The sequence below is a fragment of the Lissotriton vulgaris genome, chromosome 2_1 (genome assembly GCF_964263255.1).
Source record: "Lissotriton vulgaris chromosome 2_1, aLisVul1.2, whole genome shotgun sequence".
In the NCBI taxonomy this organism is placed as follows: domain Eukaryota; kingdom Metazoa; phylum Chordata; class Amphibia; order Caudata; family Salamandridae; genus Lissotriton; species Lissotriton vulgaris.
The window spans coordinates 45,305,395-45,326,738 of NC_141687.1; the positions used below are offsets into that span (position 1 = coordinate 45,305,395).

A 21,344-nucleotide genomic window follows, 5' to 3' on the forward strand; every position below is an offset into this window, starting at 1 on the left:
CCCTCAAATCTCCTTTGGAAAGACAAAATCCTCCTCTCCTGCTAAAATGAGCAACCAGTACCAACTCGCAACTTCTTTCTTTATTATCGCACCCCCTTGTATTTTCCTCCCAATGTCAACATTTCCTGACCCATCCTTCCCTATGGACCTTATCACTAGATGATAATACTTCAATTTAGAGAGTGTACCACTGGTCAATATTTATAGCTTGTTCCACCCTATTATTGTATTTTCTTTGACAGATGGCCCCATTTCGTTATCCCTTCATCTCTCAGAGGCGCCGATAGCCTATCTTTCAGACATTCCGGTGTTCCTGAGCCAGATTGGGGCATAGTCACTGTAATATGGAATCTTTAAGGAGTGTCTGATTTGGTACCATAGTTTGGAGGCTGATAGTAACACCTTTAGCTTCCCCTTTTTAAAGAATTTTGTATGTCCAAATTTATATAAAAAGAAACTGCCTTCCAAACAGGTCATAGCCTGCAGATATATAGGATAAGTCTGATGTTCTTTGAATAGTAATCTAATGTTCTTTAAATGAAAAGCTCTTTAGTACTGATAGAAATCTGGGCTAGCAATCCCTCCACATTCCTTTTTTCTTCTTTTCCTCCAGAACTTCGCATGTCCCTTGTATTTTAAATTGATTTATTTCTTGCAGCTCCGCCTGTGTTTGTTGAGCGACCCCTGCGTCTTCCTCATAAATGGCTAAAGCCTGGTAATAGCTTATCCCTATTTTGTAGTGAATTTCCTGTACTTGTGTTTTTTGTGTGCCCCTGCCACCCTCTTTTTTCTTTTCCATAACCAGCTTTAATGAGGAATAGTCTTGTTTGGGGCTGTTTCCCTCACCTCTATTAGCCTGTCTACTTACCAAAGCCATGTGCCTCATGCAGCCGCTGCCTGGGCTCTGATCTCTTCTCTGTACTTTTGTGCCCCCCGCGATGCGAAAGATCCTGCTGTCGCACTGCTGATGCTGCCTGGACTGACTGCCGTCTTACCCCTGCTGGGGTGGAGGACCGCGCCGCCTCAGCCCCAGCCCAAACAGTGTACATGGGGTTACCAGGACTCAGCAGCCGCCCCACTCGATCACCACTGCCCTCACGATGTTCCGGTAGGAGTTGTCACTCTTCCAGGGAATTCACGGTATTGCTGAACATAATATTATCAGCACGTTTTTCTCTGTCATTGCAATCCTGCCTGCAGCGCTCAGGAGCTCCCAACCGGCTACCTTGTTCTCCTCCTTCCAAAGAAAAATGAGAAATTGTAATGTTACCACAGGTATTAACATACAAGAAGCCTCAGCGCTCCTATCACTGAGATCTGCAATCAGTAAGACTCAAGGGAAGACTCCTGGTGCTCCAACAGCAGTTCAATGTATCTTGACCTTTCCAGGGGATAAGTACGAGACGCCTCATCCACATTCTTCACTACCAAAGTCCTGTCGGGAAGGGGGAAGCCCCCTTGCAGGGACGATGCCCCCCCCAGATCACGGAGAGGTCCCTTGTTGGCATCAGCCACCAGCTCTTGCGTTAACTCTTCATCCCTCTGCTGTCGCTTTGAGTAGTGACCTCGTCCCATCTTCCTCCAGCCACTCCCAGACTTTTTCCGGGTTGGTGAAGTACCAGTCTTACCGTCTTCGACCACCCGCAACTTTGGGGAGAATATCATTTAGTATTTGAGGTTGCGTTGTCTCCTTTCTTTTTTCCCTTCCGGAAAGGACCTGCACAACCGTTGCGCTCAAAGTGTAAAGTCTGGGGAAATAGGTGATTGTAGCATTGTCAAACTTGACCGGGGGTGCATCTCAGACAGTTTGGAGGATGACATCCTGGTCCCGATAGTTTAAAATATGAGCAAGTGTGGGACATGGTGGCACCCCCGGCTTTGGGTGGTACCCGGAACTCTGTATGCCCTTCCACTGAAAAATATTTGAACAGACCCCGAGACTGGAAGTTTTGAGCACTAGTTCCTCAACAAAGCAATCTACTGCCCCTCTGAGCATTCCGGTACCCCAATAATTCGGGCATTATTATGTCAGGATCACCCCTCAGAATCCTCCAGTTTGGCTTCCAGGATCTGGGAGATCGCACTCAGCTCCCTGACTTGGAGCTGCAGACTCTTAGGGCCTGATTTAGATTTCAGCAGTCACTATGGGATTTATATTTCGGCAGACGGGATATCCGTCACTGTTGTGACGGCTTAATCTGTCTGCCGATATCTAAATCAGGCCTTTAGTGTCCACTTTCAGTTGTGTAAGTCAGCTTGCACCAGCCCACGTCCACCAAGACCGAGTCTATTTTAGCTTCAAGAGCAGTGCGTATGCCTTGTATAACCATTGCTATGTCGGCGAGAGTAGGAGAGTCTGCAGCCGGGTCGGGTCCGAGTTTGCGACTCTTGCTGTTTCTCCACCTGCGGACATGGTTTCTCTGGGCTGTGTGAATTTTTCTAACTTTGTTTGACAGAAGGCTCGGAGATCCCTCCCACTAGTCATCCCCAGTGAGGTGCCACACTCCTCTTCACGCCTCAGTTAACCTGAGTTGGGTGGCGGGTGCTCACACAGGGGGATCGAAGAGGACCACCAAACCCGCACCACACATCCTCTTGCCCCCTTTCATCCTCCATGCCCGTCACGTCTTCCGTGTCCATCTTACCTTCCTCTGCCAGCTTCTGGGATGATCCACACACATAGACTCCACCTCCTGCTTGTAGGAAGGTGGAATCCGACTGCATTGTTACCCCCACTTTTTGCCTGGTTTTTTGATGGTTTTTTACTTAGTTTGGCTGGGATCCTTCTATCCAGGGTCCCAGCCTATCTGTTTCCCTTTCTAAAGTGATTGCATGTACATTAGGTACACTCCAAATTGGTTACTGGTTACCCTTGTGAGTCCCTAGTATATGGTACCTTAGGTACCACTGGCATAGGTGCCCCAGAGGCCTACTAGGGACTGAAGCATGTATTATGCCACCCCTGGGAAGCCTTCCAAAATGGCAACACAGTTGCAGCCACTACTGCAGCCTGGGTACGGTGGTATAAGCACCCCTTACTAAGATATAGTATACCTATATCTACCTATATATACAGACACATAAAAACCTATAAGTCACTCCTATGGCAGGCCTTGACAATCCTGAAGGCAGAGTGCTTAGTTTTGTGTGAGAGGGAGCCCAAGAATAAGCTGAGCCCCTCTGCAGCTTTTGGAATCCCTTCCTTATAGCTGTTCTGTGATACAGCCATACCATATACTCTTAAGTGCATTATAACCTAGTAAATGCTAACTTGCTGCATCAAAACATGTTGTGTTTGGTGTCAAACACTTTGGAATCCTACCCCCCACCTGTCCTGGCGGCCGGGATAGAATTCCACCCTTCTAGAGGGAGAAGACATGTCCACCTTTACTTACCCGGTAAAAGTTTTAAAGAGCCCCAGCATCACAAAATGGATGCTGCTGCCACAGACACGAGTCTGACCTCCTGCTGCTGGATGAAAAAGTCCGGCAGGGGAGGTCTGGACAATAGGTTTCCTGTCACAGGGAGGTGTAACCACCTCCCCAGACAGACTTTAGTGGATTGGGGCAGGGTGGGTGCATTCAGTGAATGCTTTTCAGACAGTGCCTGGGGCACACAAGGTGTCCCTGTGCATTTCCCAGTTCAAACTGGTTGCTGGGGCACTCAGCCCCAGCTCTGGCGAGAAACTGGACAAAGCGGAAGGGGTGTAACCACACCCTCCCCAGGTCCTCCCATAGGTGGGACCTTAGAGTTAGTCCGTCCCCTAAACTTAGTATAAGTTTAGGAACCCAGTCCCTAGAACTTTAGATTACCCTGGACGAAACTCTGCAACATATATCCTGGAACTTTGACATTCTATTTTGACTAGAAGACGGAAGGATCTCCCTTGGGGTCAAGGAGTGACTCCCCTGTTCAAACAGGCACCAAAGAAGCATCTTGCCGGTCTGTATTTTTGAGGCTCCCGCCGGATCCCGGAGAATCTGCGATTCAGGACACAGACTTCCAGACATCTCTGTGGCCGACACGAGATCACAGCAAAGCTGAGACCCGCAGCCAACACGAGAGACGCGGGACCGGAACTCTTAGGCACCATGCATATTTGCAAGTGCACCTACTTCCCGAGCTTTTCCTAAGTTGTGCATTAGGATACTTGTATTCCAAGCCCTGAGCACCATCTTCATTGAAGAATATGGGCCTCACTCCACGAGAGTTCCGTGGGCCCGCTTCTAGCACTTCTGCTCGAGGCCCCTTCGCGATCCCTGGTCCATCGACTGGTGGCTCCCCACAAAGTCAACTCTTTTGTTTCTTCCTCCTCCTCTTTATCCACACTCTCGTTTGTGAGTCTTGTTTCTATGTCTTCTTTCAGTAATATTGTCCTTTTTCTCTCTTTAGACTGACTGATGGCAAGTGAGATGAGGGAGTGGCCTACTAAGGATTGTTTTGTGCAGGTAAGTTTAGGTTTTCTCACCCGTTCGCTTCACAGTGGGATGTTGTGTTTATATGAAATCCAGCACAATAAAAGTAGGCATTGACTTTGTTTATTTGAAATCAGTGTGAGGCTGCCTTCCTGTGGGAAAGGTGAGACACTTGCACAAGGCACCTTTGTGTTCTATGCTATGTCCACTAGCACTGTTCTTATGCCGTCTCCATCTTGGGTGAAGACGGATCAGCGCTCAATATATTTCCATTAAATGCACTGATAGTGGTTTGCACAGGTGATCTTGGCAACTGTTGAGTCTCTTTTAGCCCCATAAGTTCCAGACTTCATTCTGACCTGGAGGCATTAGGAATTAAAGTTCAACTAGGTGATGCTGGGGCTGTATCATGAACACATCCTTCATCCGTGCACAGGCTCACAACGGGTCCAGGCCACTGGGGGCATATTATCAAGAATGGGCGTTACATTATCGCCGCTTTCCTGCCGATAAAGCGGCGATAATGGGCTTGATAATATGCTCTATGAATTCCAATTGAAGCCCATGTTAGATGTCTTCACATCTAACATGAGCTTCGATTGGAATTCATAGAGCATATTATCAAGCCCATTATCGCCGCTTTATCGGCAGTTTCCTGCCGATAAAAGCGGCGATAATGTAACGCCCATTCTTGATAATATGACCCTGGTTTTTCTGAAACTGTGCTGATTATAGCGCCTGCTAGGAAGGCTGAGCAACTGTTGCCTACTCGTGTGTGTGAGCTCTGCTGTGTGCAGTTAGCTGATTCACCAACACGTAGAGTTTCTAAATTAATATATATGTTCAAATCAGCGCAATTTGAGCAAACCCAAAGCGGGAATCCTTCTGGGCCATGTTCATGATGCGAGCCCTGACCCTTTTGTATACTGGGATGTGGCTTATATAGGCGTGCTTTTCATGACATCATGATACAAACTGAACAAAAGCAGTGTTTTGTGAGGGGATATTGATCCTGGAGGCATTCCTAGGCACAGTGGGCTTTGTTGTCATAATCCTAATCCTTCAGAAAGCAAAGTTCTGTCCTGCTCTGAATGAATGGGGTTGGCATCTTGGAGGGGCCTCTTGCCCTGAACTGAGGGACTGCTCAGAGTCCAGCTGCAAGCATGCGGCCCACCATACAAGCACATACAGTGACCAGTGAGTTGAAGCCATGTGAGGTGGGCCCTGCTCTCGTACACGAGTAGAAGTACGTCCTGCTGGTCCCGGGACCGTGCAAATGGGTACAGAGTCATATTAGTTAACTTGCCATGGTTCGGGTGGGTCATAGCATTAACTAACACACATCACAGAAAAGTGCTGCACTTATAATGTTTACCAGCCAAGCAATAAAAACATTACAAATTAGGTAAATTCCAGTGCTTTCCGGTTTCTACTGAAAAGTAAATATTCCCTTCAGTGGTGTTATGCTGGTTATAATTGGTTTTAATTGAAACCCTTGAATCCTAGGTAGATTATTCTATGGCATGCCTCTTCAGAGGTAGCCTGGTTACTGCAATGTCAACGTCCAATTGCTGACTTTTTGCATTTGCCCAGACATTTTTTCCTAACCTCAGGGTTATATATATATATATATATATATATATATATATATATTCCAAAATGATGACGAAGTTCTGCCTGCGCCTCTTTGACAATGGCGGGCCTCGACGGGGTTTCGTCTTACCCCTTTAGATCCAAGAAGACACTGTCTCTTTCCTTCACACGACAGAGGGTCAAGGCCCAATTATGCTTCTTAAGTGATTTTATTCGGCAACAACACCCAACGCGTTTCGCAGCCTTCGCCGCTTGCTGACTCGTGAGCAAGCGGCGAAGGCTGCGAAACGCGTTGGGTGTTGTTGCCGAATAAAGTCACTTAAGAAGCATAATTGGGCCTTGACTCTGTCGTGTGAAGGAAAGAGACAGTGTCTTCTTGGATATATATATATATATATATATATATATATTTTTTTTTTTTTTTTTTTTTTGGAAAACAAAGGAGGCGGCACAATCAGGATGTCTTTGTTAAGCCTTATTTATTTCAAGACTTTCACCCCACCAACGCGTTTCAGCCTTACACGGCCTTGCTCACGGTTGGTTAGTCCCTCTACAGTGTTTCTATTTATACTGGCCCATAGTTAGCCAATTATGAGGCATTATGGGATATGTAGTTTTAGTTACATTTCAGTGAAAAAATTAAAAATTGAAAGAAAAGAAAGACTTGGCATGCTTATAATTTCAACATGTTATAAGTAACATAATTAGCTTATTATAATTCTGGGTCTAGTACCCTAGTCTTTTCATGATGTTCACGTTTACATATTAGAAAATATAGGGTGTAGTACCCAATTTTCTTCTGAGGCTTTCAATCCAGGTGAATATGCAGGTCTTCCCCAAAGTTCATCCCCTTCGGGTGCTTGGTGCGGAGTCTGATGATCATCCGCGACTCCATTTGTCGTAGTCTGCGGACCATATCTCCTCCTCGTTCCATTTTGTCCAAAACTTTTGCACCAAAGAAATGCATTTGCCTCCAATCTCCATTTTGGCATGTGCTCATATGTTTGGCAGTGGCATATTGCATGTTGGAATTTTTTACTGCCCTTATATGTTCTAAGATTCTTTTCTTTAACATGCAGGTCGTGCTCCCCACGTACTTCATTCCGCACTTGCATTGGATTATGTAAACAACATTTTTGGAACTGCATGAAATTTGTTGTTCTATTTTTAAGGACTTGCCATTCGGTTCCTCAATCATTTTCATGTGTTTCCCAATTTTGCAGGCCTTACAAGAATTGCAGGGTTGAAATCCATTCCGTTGCGTGTTTAACCAATTCTGTTTAGGTTTTTCTTGGAAGTGACTTTTCACTAGTAAGTCTTTCAATGCGGTGTTCTTTTTGTATGTTATTAGAGGAGCATTTCCAATGGTGGTTCCAATGTCAGGATCTTTTGTTAGAACATGCCAATATTTTATCATTATTCGAGCAATGTTTGAACTCTCCTTACTGTAGGTCATTATTAATCTTGGAGGAGCATTGGTTTCAGTTTTTTTCGGTTGTTCCATCAGTGTCTGGGATCGTGTTTTTAGATCGATTTTGCGTTTGCATTTAGTTAGCACTCTTTCCTCGTAGCCTCTCGCTCTAAATCGACATTTGCTTTCTTCAATGACTTTCTCTGCTTCTTCTGGTAGGGAACAATTTCTCTTCAGTCTTGTAAATTCGCCATACGGTATACTCCGTAAGAGGGGTGTGGGATGAAAGCTTGTACCATGGAGTACACTGTTTGTGGCTGTTTTTTTTCGGAAAAGGGTGGATTCCAGTTTCCCGTTGTGTACATATATTTTGGTGTCCAAGAAATCAATTTCTTTCACACTGGTATTGCATGTGAATTGCAGTCCGACTTCATTCTTGTTCAATTTGTCGAAGTACATTTTGAATTGTTCTTCCGTGCCATGCCAAATAATGAATAGGTCGTCGATGTAACGGACCCATAACATTATTCGTTCCAGATCTTCTTGGTTATCTTCATTCCAGGCGATGGTTTTTTCCAAACCACCCCATCGTGATGTTAGCATAGTTTGGTGATAGAGAAATGCCCATGGCAGTCCCACAGATTTGTTTGTAAAGTTGTTTGTTGAACAAAAATACATTGTTTTTTAAGCAGAGATCAATCATTTGCATCAACATATGTGAATGGTCTAGATATGTGATGTTTCGTTGTTTCAAGTAGTATTCACAGGCCTGCATTCCGATTTCATGGCGGATCGACGTGTAGAGTGAGACTACATCAATAGTTACTAGTAGGAAGTCAGGGTTCCAGGTCACATCCATTAGGGTTCTCAAGAAATCTCCGGTGTCCTTTATGTAGGATGGAAGGCTCTGGGCAATTGGGGCTAGAAATTTGTCTACATAGTTTGAGATGTTCTCATACAATGACCCACATGATGAAACTATTGGCCTTCCTGGTGGTTGATTTAGGGTTTTGTGAATTTTCGGGAGAAAATATATGCATGGTGTTATCGGGTGGTCAATCGTTAGATATTTTTTCTCTTCATCATCTATCAAACCCTTCTTATGCCAAGTTTCCAAATGTTCATGTAGTTCCTTTTTCATGTTGGTGAATGGGTTCATTGTTAATTTTTGATAGTTGTTCATTTGATTTAATTGTCTCATAGCCTCCCATGTATAGTCAATTGTGTTGAGTAGGACAATATTGCCCCCCTTGTCCGCTGGTTTTATGGTAATTTTGTCGTTGTCCATTAACGTTTTGATGGCTGCACGTTCTGCTTTTGTTAGATTTTCGCGTGTCTTATTTCTGACTTTGGCAAGATTGTCAAGTTCTTTTATTATTGCTTCTGAAAACAAATCAATTTTGTTGCCTGGTGACAAGATGGGATAATATCTCGATTTTCTTTTTAGGCCAGTAGCTGGTCTGGCATCCGTTGGAATATTTAACTCCTCTAGGAATTCAGTTTCTGAGATGGAGGCTCCATCCAGGTCAAACAATGTTTCAAAGCTGTTTTTCATGTCAGGAATATCTGCAATGGTTTCAAAATGAACTGTGTCCGTGTCCTCATTTACATTGGTGACAGGTTCCGTTTGGTTATTGACATGTACTTTTGCAAGTTTCAACTTTCTGATATATTTATAGAAATCTATGCGAGTCTCCGTGTAGTCGAAATGAGCCTCGGGACAGAAAGATAAGCCTTTGTTTAAGACACGCTGTTCTGTTTCTGTTAGTTGATGGTCTGAAAGGTTCACTATTAAGTTGGCCTCGGATTGCGGTTGCGTAGTGGGTACTGGCGTTTTTCTTCGTTTTGCCCTGCGGGTTTTTCTGGCACTGATGTGGGGGTTGCTTGATTTTGCTGCCCCCTGCCTCTTCCTCTGTATCTTTGGTTGGGGTATGGTCGTCTTCCCCTTCCTCTTCCCCTTCCTCCGCCTCTCGCAATGTTCTTCTCCAGATTGACCAATTCGACCTCCTCTAAAACTTACCAGTTTTTTGACTGGTTGGTGCTTCGTGTTTAGCCATCATCGCTTATGCTGGATTCACTTGCACTGGATGTCATTTTCTGCAAGGGACAATTCTTTTTGAGATTCTCATATTTTCGAGCAAATGTTAGAATTCTGCCTTGGATGTAGTCCTGTTCATCCCGTTGAAATTTACGCTCTTTGCGTTCTTCAATGTCACTTTCATAGGAATCGAGTCTACTTTCCATTTCTTTTCTGAGTTTGACCACTTCATCCTGATTCGTGTCCTTGGATAATTTGTCTTCCAGCTCTTTAATTTTTGTTGTAATTTCATCTACTTCGATACGTGCATGCTTTATCAGAATGCGCATCATGTTTAATGAGCATTGGGTATTGTTGTCCATCCATTCCTCAATTAGTTCCTTCTTTACTTCCGTGTGAGTTGGCATTGTGAAAATCCTAAGCCCACGAGGGATGCGTTTTACCTCCAAATATTTCTCCAAGGCTATCGCTTCCCAACTCTTGTTTATCTCTTTTTTATATAGTTTTTCTAGAGCGTTTAGCTGTTGCTTCAGAGTGCCCTCCCATAGGAATGAATGGGGAATATGTATGCCCATGGTAGTTCCTGATGTGTGGGGAGTGCAGGGGCGAGTTTGATATGTACGAACTCGTGAGATTGAATGCTGCGTGATGGTATGTGCAGCATGAGTGTGGCTAGTCTAGAAGTACCACTTTTAGAAGTTGGCATATTTGTGTAATTTGTGTCTGGCATGTGATTGGCTGGTGAGCCTGGTCCAGGAGTGCCTGGGCCTGCTGTGGATTGACTGTCTGGTTTGAGGTTGACAGGGGCTGGAGAGCCCAGGAGGTTGTCTGAGTCAGCCCGTGGATGAAAGGCTGCATCTGCTGCCAGGGAAGTGGGAGGAGATGGCACCTGGGAGTGACTAGGGCGGCATCGCGCCTGACTCTGGGCAGGACTTCCGGTTTGAAAAGGAAGTCCCGCCGGCCGCCGCGCACTGATTGGGTGCCCGTTAGATGAGAGGAGAAAGCGTGGACTGCCGCGGGGCTCCCGTGTGCTGAGGGAGCCCCAGGAAGAGAAAAGGCCGGCAGAGAGGAGGAAGCGTGGCTGTTGAGGGGCTCCCCGTGTGCTGAGGGAGCCCCGGGAAAAGGTGGTGCTGTGTGGGGAGGTCGGGAGATCACCCCGCCTCCCCAGGTGGCCGAAGGAAAGTGCTGCCGTCCCCCAGCGAGGAGGGGACGAGAAGGAGAGCCCCGCAGAGGAAGCCTGTGAGCCGGTGAGTGGGGCCGGGACTGTTTGGGGCAGCAGGGGGCGTCGGGGCACATTGCCGGTGCCCGCTTCCCTCCAGTGTGAAGCGCCGGTGGTGGCTCAGGGGCATAGCTTCGTGTCAGAGCCTGAGAGGCTCCGGGGGCCACGATGATTTAAGGAGCCTGTGCGCTCCACGATGGTGGTGCAGTTAAGGGCGGCCCCAGTTGGCAGCGGGTCGCCCCAATGTTGTAGAGCCCTGGGAGGGCTCCATGGGGCATATTTGTTTCAGAGCCTGTGTGGCTCCAACATTGAACTATGTGTAGTGTCAGAGCCTGTGTGGCTCCAACATGTCTAGAGTGAGCTCAGAGCCTGTGTCGCTCCAACAGTGGGCGCAGTTTGCGCCTAAGGGCCAGAGAGGGCCCCGTCGCAGTTTGTCTCCAGCTGCCCAGCAATTAGTGGGCAGCTGCACCGTTTAGGCGCAAGATGGAGAGCGAGTCCCTGAGAGGGACAGAGATGGCACAGAGGTGCCCGGCCAGTCACAGCTGCGCAGCACTTAGTGCCAGCTGCAGCGTTTAGGACCTTGTGAGTGTTCCCAGGTGCCCAGCAAGTAGTGGGCACCTGCTACGTTTAGGCTTATGCTTGGACTGGCGCTGCATTTGGACACAGGGGGTCTGAGCCCCAACAAGGCCAGTTGGCCTAGGGACTGCCACAGGTAGTGGCTTATGGGAGTTTTTGCGCAATTGAGTGGTTATTGCACCTCTGAATGTGTTTTCTTGCATCACGTGTTATTCCTGCACCTCTGAATGTTTTTAGGCATCATGTGTCTTCTTGTGCTGCACCTCTGAATGTATTTTATTGCATCATGTGCTTTGTTCTTAACACCGCTGAATGTGTAGGTTTATGCATCATGTGTTACTCTTTACTACTCCTCTGAATGTATAATTATGCATCATGGGTAATGTGTTCTTTCCTAGACCCCTAAACGCTGTGTGATACTTAGGTGGTTGTCCTTACACCTCTGAATGTTTTAGGCATCATGTGTTTTTCCTTTATTACTCCTCTGAATGTGTTTCATGCATCATGGGTAATGTGTTGTGTTCTTGTTTATATCCCTAAATGTATTTTATTCTTAGGTGGTTGTTCTTTTTAGTACAGGTGGTCCTAGTGAGGTCCTGGTACCTGTTCCCAGTAGTTACTGGATGTGATTTATAACTGTTATTTTGTGCTATACTTATTCTAATTTCTACTAAGTGTTGATTATGACAGTGGCCCATGTGGCCCTGTCTTGTAAATAATCCCTTGTGAATATTGCCCGTGCCACTTGGCACCATGTATATTGTGTGATCCTATCTGATGTGTTTTGACAATACAAAAGTTATTTTAATATAACCTTGTGTGGAGTTCCTTTTGTGGTGTGCCTAGTATGTTGTTGCTGTTGTGCGCTGGCGCAAATGCTTTACACATTACCTCCGAGTTTAGCCTTACTGCTCGTGCCAAGCTACCAAGGGGGTGAGCAGGGGTTATCTTGGCGTGTGACTCCCTTGCCCTGACTAGAATGGTGGTTTCTGCCTGGCTTTGGCGTCAGCCTTAGCCTACCAGAAATAGCCAGTTCTAACAATAAGAATTTATCACTGTCCACGAATGATGTCTTTTTGCCACTACATTTTTGTCATCTAGGAAAGATAACTTTTTTGCAGCGCCATTGCACACTCTAATAAAAGCCACCCTCTCCATCTTGCTGTCCCATGCCTCTTCAATGTCCAATTCCATCAGAGCAGTTCTTAGGTGTGCACCCCATGAATAAGGGTTTTTTGGTCGAACTGGGCCCTTATTTCTGTCCAACATAGATTATTCAGGGTACTGGGTTCCGAAGAGCCAAGTTTCCAACACAATTTCATGAATACAGATTGCCTCTGAAATTTCTGGTTTTGAAGTCCAAACTCCAGGCGAATCTGGGCTGGTGACACTTCTCTAGGGAGCTTAAAAATAGCTTTATGCACTTTTGTCTGTAAGTCCTTTCAAATTTCAACTTCCCGGCCATGCCATATTTCCAATCCGTAGGCCATTGCTGGGAGTAATTGTGCTGCCATTGTTTTTAAAAGATGACTATAAGACGGGCAACTCAATTTTGTTTGTAGCTGTTTAGATGCAAAAATTAAGGTTTGGGCCTCTGCTTTTATTGCATTTTTCTGAGCCGTAAAGGACATACTTCACCCTAAAAGTATGCCCAAGTACTTGTAAATGCCAACTTCCTCAATCTCTTTACCCTTGGTGAACCACTTGAATTTTTTCAATCTAGGGCCTACTAAACGCACCACCTTTGTTTTTTTACTATTTATCTCCAACCCCTGAAGGTCGAAGTAGTTAATCAGGTGGTCAATGACTCTTTGTAATCCAATAGGGGTTTGGCTTAGGATCACAATGTTGTCTGCGTATTGCAGATACTGTATGTGATCCTCTGCCAATTTCGGGGGATGACCATTAACTTTTGACAGGTGGTTGTTCAGATCTGCAAGGTACAAGTTAAAAAGGCTCGGGCCAATACACACCCCTGTTTCAGACCATTTTTTATTTCAATCTTGGATGATACTATGCTACCGTCTCCCAGTTTTACCCGGGCCCAGGTTTCACTGTGGAGGGCTACTATGGAGTTTATTAGTTGCTGCGGTACCCCCCATCCTTTCAATTTTGCCATAGTCGCTCACGTGGGACTCTGTCGAAGGCCGATTTTAAGTCTATATAACATACACATAGACCTGATTTCTTCACGATTGCTTTTTCTGTAAGAAGTGCTATGGCTACCAAATTTGTGCTTGTACCCATACCTTGCCTAAAATCGGTTTGGTATTTGGGAATAATACCTTTCTCCTTCATCCATTCCAGTAAATGTAGTAATAAACATGAAGCATAAAGTTTTGCGTCAACATCCGTCAAGGCTATGAGTCTGTACTCACTAGGCTCATTGCGATTATCATTTTTATATATGGGATGAAATATGCTCCCTCTCCAAGAATTAATGATCATATTTTGAGACTACAAATAATTAAAAAGCGGAGACTGAAATTAGGACCAAAATTCTGCATTGTGTTTGAAGATTGCGTTTGGAAGCCCGTTCGGCCCTGCAGCTCCCTTCTTTTTCAATGTATGTATTATTTCTTTTAGTTGTTTGTTGTCAATTAAGGTGGTTATGCCATTATGATTTGGTTCCTGTGATAACTCTTCAGTCTAAACTGTATCATGGGGGACTAAGATTTCTTCACTTTGTGCAATTTTCCAGAATGAGGGGTTAGTATGCTTATCCTTCTGCCGGATGTCCAGTCCAGGTTTCAAATTCATCCTTTCATGGTTAGTATTGTTGTATACATTTTGTATATGTTGTTCCCAAATCTTTTCACTTATTCCAGCTTTTTGAGATATTCCTGTTCCTCTAATCACAGGGTGTATTTGAGGCGCCATCAAATGTGATAAAATAGCAGATGCTGCCTTCTCATCTGGTGGCACTTCTTGGCTGCGTAAAAGACGTCTGTGGGTGCTGTCCGTGCTTTACAGCACTAGCACGTATGCTGTCCAAAAGGAGGGCGACGCTGGAATGGGGTAAAGGTGCCTGATGGCCATGCATGGCTGACTGTAATGACACATTAGACTCGTGTACGTCACTCATGCCACTCCTGCATGACCCAAAAACGCATGAGGGGCCTTTAGACCATATTTAACTGTGGAACATATTGATGAGAGGCGAGAGTCAGTGTAAGGATTCATATTTCTCATACACGGCAGGGGGGGCACACTGGAGTGCGCATAAGGATGGAACTTGTCAAAGAAGGCTAGGGGAGAGGGTTGTGTGTCTGTGTCGGTCCATGGCTGGATCATGGTTGGGTGGGGGAGGAATGGTCCCAGCACTACTCCGGTTCTGAGTACCTCTTAAGGTGATCTATGATGATGAGGGTGTCTTGCATTTTCTGGTTATACTAGTGAGATTTTGTTTCACCCTATGCCTTATGCCCCTAATGTTAGTATTCTCAGGAGGTTAGGGTTCTTTATTAGTCTGTTGAGCTTATGGGAGTACAATGCTGTTGGGGCCAAACTTGGTTTTTGTTACAGGCTGATGCTAAGCACAGTGATCACCAATGGTCACTGGGTGTTCATCTATGATCTGTTTTACTTTTACTATATTTGTTTTGTGATGGCTCTGACAGTGGTCCAGCTGGTCCTATCACATGTAAACAAATCTCTTGTAAATACTATCTAGTGCCAGGGGGCAGCATGTATACCTGGTTGTAGGGCCCAACTGTTGTATATGAATTTAGGACCCTAGTGTAAATTTCCTGATTCATGCCCTTATATAGGTATAAATCACCCTATCCTTATATAGGCATAGAAATCATAACCATATTTAGACTTAGCCTATGCAGTCCAAATACGGCATGGCTACTTCCACTAGTTCCGAAAATCCACAACGATTTCTTGGAAAAAAAAAACCTTCAGCAGTCAGGGACTTCCCCTTGCTTGAATATTAATTTATCCCAGAAATCATGGAGTTTTCAAAGAACTGAGTGTTTGATGACGTTATTATGTCCAACCTTACGTCAAACTCGGCACCTTCAAGGTATAAATATGCCCACACTTGCCCAGGCAAACACACAGTGATTTGGAGCAGTTCGACTATCTACCCACACGACACAGCTCGCCACAGCAAGTGCAGAAGGAAGCCAACCCTCTCGCTGACACACTGAGAGAGACGCTGTCTTTTCTCCTGCCAAGAAATCCAGCTCCAGTGTTTCCAAGCTACCCTTGCGGGTTGCTGGGAAATAGAGTCCTTAGAGAGAGAGATCAAAGACCTCTTGATTCTAAACCAAAGTACGAAGCTGATTATACCCTTAGAGAATTCTTGGAATAGATTCTTGGCAAAGAATACTAAAACTAAGCTACACCTCACTTACTTTTTCCTTGTACTAGACTTAGGTTAGGTACACCAGGGTAGGTGTATTTTAGAAGCACCAGTTGAGTACTTTTAGTCAATATGTATTAATGTATGTATTTTGTGTTATATTCTATGGCTTAGAAACTATACCATGATATTACAATATTATTTTGTAATACTCTTTTTATTGTACGCACTTTACTTCATGCTAAGTATTGCGATTGTAGCAGTTAATTTCTTTTGCATGAGAAAGAAGATTGTTCAATAAATACCCTTTTATTGGAAACGCCCGTCTCTCTATTTCTCTGCACCTCTGGTGAAACAAAGCATGCACGATTGACTGAGTGAAATAGCTATCTATTGTTTCCGCAACTCTAGAGATATTTTTCTTATTCTTGGGAAACAAAGGTGTCATGTTTATGCAGTTGTCAGAAACTAATCCCTTCTTGTTTATTCGAGAACATTTCTACTGACCTCTGAGCTAGCTGGCACTCACTATTAAGTTTAGTATATTCGATAGAGACCTAGTAGACCTCAGTACTAGGTCACATCTATAGTATATACTATTCCAATGCGCAGAGGCTATTGGGAATATAGGAACTACATGGCGCCCAACGTTTGGTAAGGCGATAATTTAACGCTAGATACTAGAGTAACTCAGTTGTGCTTTTCACACAGATCCCTTTTTCCCGTAAAATACTCCAATAGATGTCTGGAGTGGGTGAAAGAATAAAATATCCGCCATAAACTGAGTAGGACGAAAATCCTATGTATTAGTTTTTGGTTGGTTCAACGTTGAATTTTTTAATTTTTTTATTTAGTGTATCTTGTATAGCGCACGGCTACCCCAACGGGGTGTCCCGGCGCTCGTTGTGTGGGAGTATGCTGATTTAATGGCTCTTAATAGGGTTTAACAGAATAGGAATGATTTCAAGGCTTTTCGGAATGGTAATTCTTCGTGGATTAGTCGAATGGATTGAGGGAGATTGTTCCAAAGAGTAGTGGCACCTACTTGAAACGTTCTTCCACCTGAACGTACTTTTTTGAATTTAGGGATGACGAGAAAATTTTTTGAACTGGAGCGGAGGAGTCTGGTGTTGCTGTAGGGGCGGAGGGAGGAGGAGAGATATGCAGAGCCCTTGCCCCTGACAAACCGGTGGGTCAAAGTTAAGGCTTTGAATTCTTCTCTTTGTTTAATCGGAAGCCAGTGAAGGCGACGTCTATGAGGGGAGATGTGATCACGCAGGGAGAAGCCACAGACCTGGCGGACAGCGGCATTTTGAACCATCTGAAGTCGATGGCAAATGCCGGAGGCAAGTCCGATATAGAGGCCGTTGGCATAATCCAAATGGGACGTGGTCAGTGCTTGAATGATAGTTCTTCTGGTGTTGTTGGGTAAAAAATTAATGAATTTTTTGATCATTCTAATTTTCGAAAAGCATGCAGCCGATACCATTTGGATTTGTTTATGAAATGATAGACTGGTGTCCCATCTAACTCCAAGATTTCTCACTGATTCTTTGGGTAAGGGGGGTGTGTTTAGTTCATGGGGCCACCAAAGATTGTAGTCAAGGGGGGAGGATTGGTGGAAGAAGAGGACCTCAGTTTTACCGGCGTTAAGCCGTAGGAAGTTGGCATCCATCCAGCTGGCTATATTGTTGAGGCAGTTCTTTAAGGGGTCGAAGGTGGACTGATTAGGGTTGTTGTAAGCAAACAGTAGCTGAATGTTGTCAGCGTAAGAGGTAGATTTTATACCTTATTGGGCAATAATCTCAGCCAATGGAGAGAAGTAGACATTAAATAAAGGGGGCTAAGTGAGGAGCCCTGTGGGACTCCCCACTTCAAAGGGCGATTAGAAGGGGTGTAAGGGGGGTGAATACCGCTTGAGTTCGGTTTTTTAAAAAGGAGGTAAGCCATTCCAGTGCCTTACCTTGAATGCCCTTAGATCGAAGTCGGTCAAGAAGGACTGGGTGGGAGACGGTGTTGAATGCTGCCGACAAGTCGAGCAGCACCAACACCGCTCTAGATCCTTCATCCAGTCTCCATTTTACAGAGTCGGCCATTTCTATTAATGCCAACTCGGTACGGTAACCAGTTCTGAACCCATGTTGGGAGTCGTGAAAAGCGCCGTTGGATTCGAGAAAGTCAGCAAGTTGTTGATGGGCTAGTTTCTCGAGTACTTTTGCAGGTGCAGGTAGTAGCGAAATTGGCCTGTAATGAGATGGTTCATTGGGGTCGGCATTGGGTTTTTTAAGGATAGGGACCAGACGGGCATGCTTCCAAGATTCAGGGAAGATACCCGTCCGGAAAGAGTCGTTCCAGATCTCGTTAAGAAATGGGTTGAGAAGAGGGGCCAGGGATTTGTAATGTTTGGCCGGCCAAGGGTCTGTGGGTGATCCTGACTTACATTTTGATAGCTCTGTCAGAGAACGTTTAAGGGAGATTGCTGCGAAGTTGGTAAAGACAGGGGTAGAGGCTGAATTGACTGGGCTATTATCAGTGGGCTGTGTGGATTTTTTGTCGGGGAAGGAGTCATATATAGTAGCAATCTTGTGCGATGTCTAAAGAGTGTTTGACTAGTGATCGGCAGTTGATTAAGCCCGCTTTGATGTTAATGGTTTTACTAGTGATCGGTGTTGGGTGGAAAATTATTTCAAGAGGTTACAAGCACTCTTTCCATAGCCACAGTGGGTGAAAGGGTGAGAGGGGAGGTTGGCATCGGAAGAAATTATGTGCATAAAGTTGCAGCGAATAGGGTTAAGATTCAATAGGAGTTCCCTGCTGTAGGAAATGGGGTTGATGATGGAGCCAAGAGGATAGTCGACCGTTGAGGCCGCGAGAGGTTCGCGGACGGGCGCAGACGGGCAGGACTCTGGCACGACTCCGGCACAGATCCGGCGCGTCCGCTGAGCGCGTCCGCTGCGCGGAGGCATGGACATCCCTTTTGATGCGCAACTAGAGCGCGGGGAGTCCTAGCCACATCCAATATGGCCCCCGCCATTCTGTGCCTGGGACCAACTCCCCAGCGTTGATACTCGGCTGGGAGTGGCCCAGGGCCAAGGGGAGGAGGGCGAAGGAGTTGGCAGAGAAACGCTTATTATTCAAGCAGTTTGGGTAATGTTGCAGATCAGAGTTAAAATCCGCTGATTGTAGCAGTAATTACAATTTAAAACAAATTAGGAGCAAGGCAACACAACCTCCCGGCTTCCGCCTCAGGAGGGACTCAAGCACACAAGCAATCAGGCGCAAGGTCAAAGAGAGCCCCTTTTATGCGCAACTAGAGCCCGGGGAGTCCTAGCCACATCCAATATGGCCGCCGCAATTCTGTGCCCGGGACCAACTCCCCAGCGTCGATACTCGGCTGGGAGTTGCCCAGGGCTGCGGGGAGGAGGGCGGAAGGAGTTGGCAGAGAAACGCTTATTATTCAAGCAGTTTGGGTAATGTTGCAGATCAGAGTTAAAATCCGCCGATTTTAGCAGTAATTACAATTTAAAACAAATTAGGAGCAAGGCAACACAACCTCCCGGCTTCCGCCTCAGGAGGGACTCAAGCACACAAACAATCAGGCGCAAGGTCGAAGGGAGCCCCTTTTATGCGCAACTAGAGCGCGGGGAGTCCTAGCCACATCCAATATGGCCGCCGCAATTCTGTGCCCGGGACCAACTCCCCAGCGTCGATACTCGGCTGGGAGTAGCCCAGGGCTGCGGGGAGGAGGGCGGAAGGAGTTGGCAGAGAAACGCTTATTATTCAAGCAGTTTGGGTAATGTTGCAGATCAGAGTTAAAATCCGCCGATTTTAGCAGTAATTACAATTTAAAACAAATTAGGAGCAAGGCAACACAACCTCCCGGCTTCCGCCTCAGGAGGGACTCAAGCACACAAACAATCAGGCGCAAGGTCGAAGGGAGCCCCTTTTATGCGCAACTAGAGCGCGGGGAGTCCTAGCCACATCCAATATGGCCGCCGCAATTCTGTGCCCGGGACCAACTCCCCAGCGTCGATACTCGGCTGGGAGTAGCCCAGGGCTGCGGGGAGGAGGGCGGAAGGAGTTGGCAGAGAAACGCTTATTATTCAAGCAGTTAGGGTAATGTTGAAGGATATAGTGTTCCAAAAATATTGTGCACCTTATCTTTGATTCCTTGAAACTTTTTCTGCAAACATTCAGTAAACAAAATAATGAATAGTGACGAGGAATTGGATAGAGCTACAGCAGCAGCTCAAGCAGTTTTAGACGACACAAGTCTCCAACAAAACGACCCGGGTGCTATAATCATCCCGGCAAATATAAGAAAAACCATAACTATAAAACGTATAAAAAATGGTCTCTCACCCAGAGGTGGTAGAGTTATATTCGTCATAGAGGCACATGAATATCGGCAGACAGAGGTGTTCTATTAATGAGTTTAGTTTCCTGCAGCAAATGCAGTAACACATGAGTTCCACTACTACAAAGAAGAGGAACCTCCAGCGGAATACGTTCCTTACGAGGACGTTGAAATTCCACTAACTTACCAAGAGCGTCAGCTCTGGTTTAAAGGGGATGTATGATGTTACAAGGTATACTTTTACAACGCATACCTTTACAACGCATTTTTTACAACGCAACATCCATTACAATGCATTCCATTACAACGCATGCCATTACAAGGAATTTTTAAAAACTACCTTTACAACGCATTCCATTACAACGCATACTACCTTTACAACGCATACCATTACAACGCATACCATCACATTGCATGCATGGTAAGTATTGGATAGTGTAGGGGTAAAAATTACTATTCTAACTCCAGGGTGGTGCAACAGTAGGGTCAGTGTTGGATAGTGTAGGGGTAAAAATTACTATTCCAACTCCAGGGGGTGCAACAGTAGGGTAAGTGTTGGATAGTGTAGGGGTAAAAATTACTATGCTAACTCCAGGGGGTGCAACAGTAGGGTAAGTGTTGGATAGTGTAAGGGTACTATGCGTTGTAATGGTATGCGTTGTAATGGTATGCATTGTAATGACAGCGTTGTAATGACATGAGTTGTAATTGTATGCGTTGTAGTGTCATGCGTGGTAATGGTTGTGTTGTAATGGCATGCGTTGTAAGGGATGTTGCGTTGTAATGACTGCGTTGTAATGGTAGTGTGTTGTAAAAGTTGCGTTGTAAAGGTTGTTTCCTTTTAAAGGCGCCCTACAACATCGAAATCACATTACCAGCCTCGGTCCACTAGGTAAACCAGGAGCAACATGGCCGGTACTAGCCAGCTATACACCACATCCTGACATTGAAAACATGACAGGTCCAGAACTGTTAGCCCAGCTGAAACAGTTAATTAAAATACATAGACAGTTGGTACAATATGTCATGCAGACTTTAACAGTCCAACATGCTGTAAGGATTCCACAGCACACCCCTCACCAGGAGAACACAAACAAAATTACACCACAGACTATACAATCAGTCATTGGTAAATTGCCCTCAAAAATGGAACAAATTCCATTTTGGTTAGCTCAAAAAATTACTCAGATAGAGGCGGTGTTTCCTGATAGTACACCTCATGAAAAACACAGAATTCTGACAATCTGTATACCAATGGGGATTGCACCACACGTGGCACTTGGGGTACAGTTTTTGCTTCAATCTACACAAAAACACATGGTGTTCCGTCTATGGCGGTAATTCCAGACGTCCTAAAACAGATTCAAAATTAATATGGACCAGAACCTGCCTTAAATCTTGGTATGAAATTACTAAAAGATTT

General features: G+C 45.3%; 1 protein-coding gene across 2 annotated transcripts in view; it reads left to right on the forward strand.

The window, feature by feature from the left end:
- The window catches only part of ABCB6 (ATP binding cassette subfamily B member 6 (LAN blood group)), a 268,844-nt gene that overhangs the window by 25,818 nt on the left and 221,682 nt on the right, over nucleotides 1–21,344 (forward strand). For both annotated transcript variants that reach the window (XM_086954420.1, XM_086954421.1), the window contains exon 2: nucleotides 4,393–4,448. The gene's annotated coding sequence lies outside the window, so the exon portion shown is untranslated. The remainder of the gene's footprint in view (nucleotides 1–4,392; nucleotides 4,449–21,344) is intronic.